Consider the following 10636-nt stretch of genomic DNA (forward strand, 5'->3'; position numbering starts at 1 on the left):
AGCAGACGAGAAATGACTCTGACGTCACAATCAAGCCTAGGTCACGCGCGACTTGAAAAAACAGCCATATAATCGTTGATCGTTCACTTTTTGTAATTCGCGTCCTTGAGGCAAGCTGGCTTTAATGTCTTGGTGAATTAAAACGACAGAGAAACGAATAAATCACCGTTTTATTCATACCCCGCGTTACCTAGACTGGACTGACGTCACAGTCACCGCGAGTTTCTCAAAATGTTTGTGTTCGGTGGACCACGTGGCGAAGCTGGGCCTAACGCGGTCTAGTCTCTCGCAGCAACCTGGGATCGCGGCGGCCCCATCGGGGACCCCTAGCCTCGCGAATCCAACTAAAGCTATGAAGATGGAAGTTGTTGAAGGACCAAATATTTAATCTTTGCACCAATAACTGAGCGTCTATGTTGCAAAGTCGCCATCAGTTTTGGTAGTAAACTGCTAGCTCAGGTAACGACACCAAATTGTTTGGGTGTGTGGTTTCAGAATAACATATCTTGGAATACACATGTCAGTCATCTAGTAAAGGACTTAAGTCTTTTGGGTGTCTGTTTAAGATTAAGAACCTCGTTCCGCTTTGGCTGAAAAAAAAATGTTGCATTATACTTTCTTTTACTCTCGACTGTCTTACTGCGCACTGGCCAGGGGAATTACGACAGCCCAAAATTATAAGAACTTATTTTCATTGCAGGAAAAAAAAAACGCTGAGAATATTTGAAAACTTCGATGGCAAACCTCATCTTCTCCCAACGCATCCGCTCTTTTCACAACATTTAATAATCGAAGCAAACCAGGTCTACTACTACAAGCTCTCACAGTACGTTAACAACAATAAGTTATATGAAGCTTCAGATATAAACCCAAGTTCACAGTATTCTCTTCGCCGAGCACTCAATGACACCTGCCACAAGAACAAAGTACGGCCGGCAACATAAAGACTACCAGATACCTTTTCTGTTGAATCGTGTAGATGCGCTGATAAAATTTTAACAAACCTGTCACCAAAAAGTTTCTTAAAGCCCTATTATGCTCAAGCATGACATCGCAATTGCATAGTTATTTTTTTTTCCTGTGTGTTCTTTACTGTGTCCAATAATTGATGTGCTCTTCTTTATTATTTTAAAAGTGTTCTATACTGTATCACTAAATTCAACAAACGGTTTCATTATTATCGCCAACAGCGGTATGTTTCAATTGTTTATTTAGTTAAGAGTTCGTTTATTACAAAGCAATCAGCCATAAAATGCCAATATTTTGTTGCTTTTTTTCTATCGGAGTGACTCCGTTTCATGCCACCAGAGTTTTGTATTTGCGCGTTGTGTTTATGATTCGAAGTGCTCTTTTGTATGTCTTTGTATGCGTTTTTTTAAACTGCACGCTGAGGGTCATCCGGAGCGAAAGCCTTTTTCAGGCTCTGTAGCCTTTAGACTCAGGCATAGAAGTGAAAAGCAGATGAATGTCGTGAAACACGCGGGTCATCACCATACTTTATATTCCTCAAGGTGGACGATCATAACTGCCCGGATTCTGTTAAAAACAATCCGTAATATCCTGCGGTACGAACAACAGATTTCACTTTCACAACACACTGGCTCTAAAGCCACAACATCTGTTTTTCTCCCAATTCAGCACATTTTAGCTTTCCCGGATTACAAAGCACGCGCATAGGTTTGAAATTCACTCACATATATATGAGCATATTCGAATAGATTGTCTGCTTTCCGACAATGACTGAATAATCTTGATAGAAAAGTGTCGACGTGGAACGTATTACCCCGATGCCTGCTTCCGCAAGTTGAGACAAATCAGGTGTCTATTTTGTCACTTCAGATAATGCATTCACGAAGCAACCGCTTGTCCCTTTTTACTCATTCAAACTGTTAAGATATTTTAAGGTTTTAATGGTTGAGACGTCATCAAGCTGTCATACAAAAGGCAGCCCATCGCCATGGCTTTGTGTTTTACTTTGCTTTTAATGTGCGCTATTTTATTTTCTCCTTTGGGCTAAACGTTATATGCTATAGCGAAGGCAATGCCATCGAAACGATAAGACGCAATGGGCACGATACAATCTTAGAAAGAATCTCTGCAATAGTTGGTTAAAGTTGTTCCAGCATGGATAACACTTATTTTTGTCCATTATTATCTAAAACAAAATGTCTGCTGCTCCTGGAAGTATGATGCTTTCCCGCGTCGGTGTGCAACTTCAGACGTTGTTTGAGCCGCTCTTATGATCTCCTCTTTCTAAAGCATAAATGTCCAAAAACGTGTCTGCTTTGATGAGAGACCTTGTGGCTAGCTGGAAAAAAGAAAAATTAAAAACCTAATTTTCTCGCTTTTACTCACTTGAAAGCTTCCAGCTCCATTCGACCAGATAGTTTTTGGCTAAACCATATCGCGATGTGTTGAATTTAGCAAATGAAGCTGTGTCACACTTCTATTTATATTTTTGTTCATTTTTGCTGAATGTCTACTCAACTTTCTGTGTTGCGCTTGTGAGGAACGAACCTGGGTGTCCAGGAAACGTGGGGATGGTGTGCGGCATGGAGGGAACGGGGATTGTGTATGCAGAAACGTGAGCGTGCGCAGCGACGGGGCCCGATAAGAACTAGGCAGACTTCCGAATAGGTTGCGATGCAGACATTTCCTCTGAGAAGAACTCGAAGAAATCGATTCTACTCATACAGTTTTGACAATGCAGCGCTCTTTCTAAACGTCAAAATCAACAATAGTTTGCGAACGAATAGTGCTGCGTCTATTCGTTCCTCTTAGGTTGATATCAGGCCTGCTGTCGCGAGTTTAGGGCTCAGGCTGACACGGAATCTTAACTCAGAAAAGATTCGCAACCTTTCATAAATGCCGATGGATGCTAGCCCAGCAGGTAAGACAGATAGTACTGTTAATCCTACCCCTAACCCACGTAGTAACAGCACTGCCTGCGCCTCCCAGACTCAGCAATCCGAGCTTGGACGTGCCAGCATTTTCACGCACAGAGACAGCCCAACGAAACACGACCGCAAATTCCAGCAACAGCTAGAGTAATTTCGTGAAAACTGTGGGATTAAAGGAGAACATTGCCTCCGTCAAGCGATTCCGCCGTCCTTGGGTAAACAATGGAAAACTGTGACTGTGCTTGGCAGCAAACGGGCAGCCTTTACAGTAAGATTCCTTTCAGACTTTGTGTCTGTGGATTACGAACACTATCCGAAAGAGGACTTTCAGCAGCGTGCACAGCATCCCCATCTGAGTCGGTGACACTTCATTAATACAACATATATCAATATTACGACGGAATCGGTGGTCCAGTTTAATATGATGAAAACGTTTACACGTCCAGCTGGCTTTTCCTGCGCACTTTTATACTCGGCCGTAAACAAGCAGTTCGAAAACCGGTGTAGTATGGCAAAGGTGATGAAAGTGCTGTTAAAGGCATGCATGCAAATGTCTCAACTGCGTACCTTGCACAGCTCCGTAAAACACGCACGTTGCCCTAGATCTGACCGTTGCCAGTTATGATGTTTGAGCCGCTGAAGTTAGCGAACAGGGCGGCCAGATACCTTTAGACGTCTCTGCATATCAGTGTCCTGCACTGCCGTCACAGTTGTTAACTACAGCTTTCGCAAGCATGCCCTCTATACTGAGTGACCGCTAATCCAGAACAATAGGTAATAGAAGCGGTACAGGCAAGTTAAGAATTCAATCTCACTGCCACTAAGCCCTCCATAGCGTCTTACACAGTAATATGCTTTACAGAGCATGCCAAAACTGCAAGTACAACTGTCATTGTTAGGAAAACGCAGGTAATACTGCACGTGACCTCACCCACATAGGCGGAATCAAAAATTAGCCTGTATAATGCGACGTAAGCGCATGCTATAGAATCGTACTTGTCTGAAATAAATATTGAACTCTGCACTGCCACGCCTTTCTATCCCGGGGCCCTATTCTCGACACATATGGCCGCCGTTCGGCGCCATTTTTTTTCTCTGATTGGTTCTCAGAACAGTCATGTGTTCGTGTGTTTCAAGTTTGTGGCGCGAAATACTGATGTGTCGAAATGGATTTTTGAGGTGACTTAAGAATGACGTGAGCGTGTAAACGGATTTTTAACCGTGGCATTCATGAAGCATGGAGGGTGTATATAAGTAACTGTGGAGGGAAAACGGAGGTATATATGATAACAAGGGAAGCACTTAAGCTTGTATTACGAATGGGCTGAAATGAACCGCCCACTGTCAAGAGCCGACTCCTGAAATCTGATCGGCTGACGTTGTATGGCGGGAAATACGTCATGCATAAACATTCAATGATGACGTCAAAATGACGTTTCATTAGGCAGAGGATGGTTTGCCATTGCTGTAAGTGACCAAAGTTGGGCGCCTCATTTTGAACCACTTGAGGCAGCCGCGAAACAAACATGGCGAATTCGACGTGCAGTGTGGGCGGCTTTCAGCTCACCGCAGTTTAGTACAGAGTTTGGTGGGTGGTGAAGTAAGCTGAAACATCTTGTAATTGCAGAAAGCACTGAAACGACGTCATACTTCATTCGCCTCACTGCAACCCGAGGCTTCCGAATCACGGAATGCATCGTAGAGTATCAGTTCCTGCAGGAGCACCGTCGTTTTTCATACTTCGCGCCAATATATAGTAGCAGACGACAGCGCGCTTTTTTCTGTCACTGTATTTCTCTTTTTCTTCAGAATGCGTAACCCAACTGTGTGCTTACGTAACCTGGCAACGTCCTGATGCACACGTACGTCACTCGTACGTCACAATTTCAACAAAATGGCGAATTGTCGAGAATAGGGCCCGTCTTCATTTAGCCGATTTTACTTTGTTCCCCTCATGCTCTATCATTTCAGTTCAAGTGCCGTCACCCTCGTCGTATTTCTAGAAAGTGCAACCGTCGTTAATAGCGATATATGTACAAAAAAATGCAAGAACGGAATTGTTCTGTCATACGTCTCCTTGAATTATCGACATTCATGTGTTCCTAGTGACGAAGACAGAGTAATCTTCGCGTTGTGTTAAAGTCAACAGATGTAGCTACGATATGATATTCACTTAATCCGGGCGAAACAAAAACGCGTAGACAGGCCATTTCCAAAGATTTGCTTCGGACCAATCATGTTTCGCTCTGACAGGCCCGTGACAGTAAAGTAAAAAGGAACTGGCACTACCTACCAGCCGAGAACGTATCAGCTGCTTCAGTGTGCGGCCGCCGTGCTGTAACCCCATATAGAATATGTCGACGTATAAATCCAGAGGCGAACAGCGGTCGAGACGAAAAGCGACAGCTGCAGCGGGCACCAAGACACCTCGACCAGTAGGCGTGCAAAAACAACGGGATGCCCTGCTGTTGCTTCCGGATAAAATTCTGACTGTCATACTCGGCCTACTAGATTGGAACGGGAGGCTGAATATGGCATCAATGTGCCGGCGGCTAAGGAAGCTCGTGAACAACGGGCATTGGATATGCAGTGCACGCTTTACTCTTAGAGACCGGCCGCTCACCTTTACGACCGTAATGATTAAACTTCGACCAGAAGACGTCACGGAGTTGGACGTGAGCCACTACGTACTGGCCAGTTCCCAAAGGCTGGCGGAAGGAATTGGACTGTGCAAGAACCTTGTCGTGCTGCGCTGCGTTCACACCCGCCTACTGCCAGCGACTTTGTTTCGAATAGTCCAGGACAACCTGTCCAGGCTTGAGAGCCTATATTGGTCAGTGCTGGATGAGCCTATGGACGAATTCCCTTTGTCTCCCGACGCCGCAACAACAGGACTACCGGAGTGGCACTGCAAGTGTACAGCCGTACCTGCGACTCTGACGCGTATGTACGTTGAGGCTGTCGGCAAACCTGGAAGCATTGCATTCGTTCAAACTGCGCTGCAGCACTGCCACAGACTTCGGTCCCTCCACTTCCATGACCGCGAGAGTACGCTCCCAGTCTTGGATATAGCCTGCGGGATTCTGGCCGCCTACCGAGTTGGAACGCGCGACAACTTCGACGACATCACGTACACTTGCGAGTACGGGCCCAACTTTGCAGCTCTGCCCGAGTATCTGTCCACTTTGACAGGGAATCTTTTAGGAGGCTTCAGCAGGTGCGTCGACGTATATAGGAATATAACGCTGAAAATGAGGCCCAGTCTGAGCTACAGCTGCGTCAACCTTGGCGAATTGGAATCGACCTTCGACGTCAAGAACCTCGACCAGCTAACAGTCCTCCTCAATGGGATGGGAGAGAAAGTGATATCTAGCCTCGTCAAGGCAAACCGCAGTGGCCAGTTACGCCATATCAGGGCCCTTACACTAATGACTGTGGTGGAGACCGGCGACATGTTTAGGTGCCCTAACGTCCGCAACCAGGCTGCCTTATGTAACTTCATCAGATCATGTGTTGCTTTGACCGAGCTAAACCTCTCAATGTTTCACTTCAGCGATGACTTCAACTGCTGTTCCGTGCTCGCCACTGGAGGTCTTGATAACCTTCAGTCCTTGTCTTTAGTTGCCTGTGCGCTATGTAATCCAAGACGCCTTCAACTGCTCACCCGAGCATCGTTTAAGCTGCGAGAACTGGACATCCGTTCTTGCATGGACCGAAAGGGTACCCAGTTCGGTTGCGATGTTTGCCAAAGGGAGAGTACCTGCAACGACGCCGCACTGGCTTATTTGCCGTGTTTCCGACACCTGACGCGCCTGACATTGTGCGAGCTTAAACACGCCCGCACGCTGGACTTCTTGTACGGCTGCTCTTCGATCTTAGACCTACGACTTCGGAACATGGGTATGTGGCGAACCGGCGTCCGCCAAGACATGTCGCCCATTACAGACCTCTGGACCCAGCTGCGATCACTTAAGCTGGAATGTTTCTTCAGCGACATAGATTTCAGCTTCATCAAAACCGTGCCCGTGGCACCGAATCTCGAGCGCCTCTGCTTAGGGACGGTCATGCGAGGGGATTTCAAGGAGTTTCTTCTTCCTAGCAAACTCAAGCCGTACTGCCCCTCTGCAGACGTGATTCACCTGCACATATGGCATTTGGAGCCAGGCATGAAGGACACCATTACCGTTCTGGCCACCCCTTTCGAGTGGGGCGACGAGATTGAAAAAGATGCGCTGAAGTTCTACATTTATCCGATGGACAAGGCCTGGTTGTGCTTATGCATGAACTACATTGGAGCCGTAAAGCAGTACGGCATCAAGTAACGCCTATTCTTCGCGTCCGAGTCAGTAAGAGATTTCCGTCGCTGCTGCAGACACGCACAGCGCATCGCGAAACAAGTACTCTAGGGAAGGACAGAAAGTACGTTCAAGACACGAACATTAAGATCACCTCATAGCATTGACAAACGTATCAGTGAAAGTGACAAGCCCTTGTTGTGCATCACTCGAGGGCGCATTTGTTGAGGTCTTATCATAGGAACAAATAACATTCACACTAGAAGCGCCTTTCGTTCTTGGCCCGCCCTTTGTATTTATGTAGCGTGCAGCGCGCTTGTGTCTTTTTTCTTTATTGTGCACTTTACACTACGCATTTTTATTGCATTCTATCCTGGGACGACACTGGTTATCTCAGTGGAGAAGAGATATCATTAAGCATGCCATCTGTTAAATGTTTATTTCTTGGAGTCCCATACGTTCCTCCACCAAGGTTTTTACGCTCTGACAAGATGCAATAAAGAGTCATTTATACTCCGACACCAGGCATGCAAATTCTTGTAATCGGCTTAAAACTAGAGTTGCACGAGAACAGAATGAATGAAATTCCTAAAATAACACATCTCCGAAGTAGCTTATCACGCAATAATAATGCAGGTCGAACGCGACACGCTATCATCACATACGCATCGACCAAATGAAATCGTTGAACCGCACACATTTCTGCTAAGATAACCGTGCACATTTGCGTGCGAAGACGCCAGAACGAACGTCATGTCGGGCAAATAAACGTAAGGAAATTCAGCAAGAAGAAAGTCCCCCACATCGCGTACGTTTACTCAGTGATTACATTGTTATGATGAGCAGCAGTTTAGCTGCGTATCGTTTCATTAGTCGGCGTAGAAAATTGTTGTAAAGTAGGCGACAGAAAATGGCGTTAAAGGCGTCATTCTGCAGAAAATCTGCATCAACGTTGTAGGCGTACGGCGTGTGCAAATATCGCGGGTATAGTTCTGACAGGCAAAAGCATGGCCGAGCAGTGATTGGTGTAGGGTTGCATGACGTCAACCGACTGCGTGACACGACAAATTTGACAGCAGCTACCAATTCTGACTTCTCAATTCCGAAGGGAGGGAACGGGGGAATCGAACCTTCCAGGACCCTTGCATTGCGAGTCAGACACGTACCCCTAACACAGGTGCGATCTAGCTGCTTAATTAAACGGTACCTTATACCTACGTCAAGTCATGCTTTCCATTACAGGCTATAGCCTAAAGCTACACCTTAATGAGTGCCTGTCACCTAACAGGGGCACAAACTAAGGGTTTTCTGATTAAGCGAGCGGCGAATTGCTGGTAGGCGAGAGAGGAATCGAAACGGAACTGCGCACAGTAGCCGGTAATGCTGTTTAGCTGCCTTTAAGGGGGAGTTTCTCCCCTCCGCCCTTGCCTTTATTTTTATTTTTCCTGTGAACGAGATTTTCCGAGACACCAGCTTCAAGGAAAAACTGGATCTAAATACCTTCGATACATATGAACCTAGATGCTGTCAGTTCTCCTAAATCGTGCGTCTCCTACTAACACGACGCTAAATTCGTAAATCCTGCAACTAAGATGACGATCATTCATTTCAACCGATAGCTGCTCTCTTAAAGACCTAATGGTGTAACTAGGGGGCACATGTTTGTAACGAAATGGTTTTACGGGAATGAAGGGCCGATGCAGCGTTAATGTTGTTTTGTTTCGAATAATCATGGTACCGTAGTGTCAAGCAAGTAGGACCTACGTCAACTGCCTTGAAGGAATCACAAAGGACACACTTGTTACTTGACAGCCACCAGCTTGAGTGACGAACCCCAACTGCGGTCCACGTCTATTTTCTCTTCCCCTCCTTAATCCCGTCATCCTTTTAGCCTGCAGTGTAGGGTAGCCAACCGGAGGGCTCTCTGGTTAACATCACTGCCTACCCTCTTCCTCCTTATCCATCTAAGACCTTCGGGTTAATGTCTTTTTCCCTATGTTTTACTAGAACTTCTTGCAGCTAAACTTGTGAGAGGAATAATTTAGACATATAGCCTTGTATTTAACTACTCAATCTACAGCGTCAGACGTAAGGTCTTAAATACTTAACGAAATATTCGATTTGTTGCTTGCCACTCTAGTACGTAAAATTCGACCGAGGAAGAAAAGTAAAAAAAAAAAAATGTCAATCCAAAACCTTGGCAGGTGTTAGTTTTATCGGTTACAAGGTTTCTGTGCGTCCGACTTGAACTGGGTGTTAAGGGCTTTTCAGATACTTGGGGAGATCGCATTTGCGCTAAAAAGCTGTAATAACAAGAGAAGGTAATCTTGGCAAACCGTGTTAAAAGCTTCTTATTAATTTATTTACTGCCTTTCTTACACAAGGAAATGGTTAAACACACGAGCCAGTCTTCGTATCACACAGCCTGCGTCCATTAAAATGCCCTCATGTTGCATAGGCTATCTGGAACAGGCAACCATAAAAAGAGTTCAGTTTGTGTTTTCAAAGCCTGCCGAATGTATCCGATACTATTAATAAAGTTGTACGGGACAAGCTGTACATCGAGCTCTGCATGACGAATTGCCATTTATATCTTCCCTATGTTGTGCAGAGCTGAAAGTATTAACGTATCATACAGCACGCCATCTTTGTTCTCTATCGGCAAGAAACTGATCCTGTAACCTGGAACGAACAGGTCTTTTGTGAAGGTGTGCTTGAGGATATCCAGTGAAACACTGCGTCCTAGAAGTCTATGAAGACTTGTTTATTTTCTAATGCATACACAATACTCATCGCCCATAGGAAATGTGTGTCCTTATCAGCCAGTTATCTTTTCACGCGCAGTATAGAAAGTCATAACTCCTGGCTTTATGGTTACTTTGTTTCCCCTTTTGATAGCTTGCGTTCTTCCCAGGTCTAAAAATATACAGCGATTAAACATTTGTATCAGCAGAGTTATGTCCGCGAGATCTTTGTGCTTTTTTTTTTTTCTTCATGACCCAGTAGACAGAGAGTAGCTGTCTATAGAACTTCACGAAGGAAAGCTGTAATCCTGATGAGCATTACGCTTTCGAAGATACCACAAAGGCCGGCATGGCTGCTCAAAGGTAGCTGAATGACGGTGACTAAAAAAAAAGTAATAGCTAAAATTTAACAAAAGAAAACAGAGGGCAGCACAAGTTGCCTTCAAAAAATTATTTAAGCCAACATCTCTCGCACGAACAGAAAAGACGGCACAGTTATGGCTAGTTAAGAGAAACATAACGCTAGCGGAGCTGAAAAACGGAGAATGTGAGACCGTCCTCGAGGCTTGCGGCCAACTTTCAGCACTGCTGCTCTTTCATCCGCCAGCACCACCGCCGATACTGTGCTCATGGCCGCAGTGGGAAAAAGCGAAAAAAGATCAGATTTCGCTGCCTCTCTCAGTAGTAAAATTATGCA

This window comes from Amblyomma maculatum, chromosome 10 (genome assembly GCF_055883805.1).
Source record: "Amblyomma maculatum isolate TAMU_Amacu chromosome 10, ASM5588380v1, whole genome shotgun sequence".
NCBI lineage: Eukaryota > Metazoa > Arthropoda > Arachnida > Ixodida > Ixodidae > Amblyomma > Amblyomma maculatum.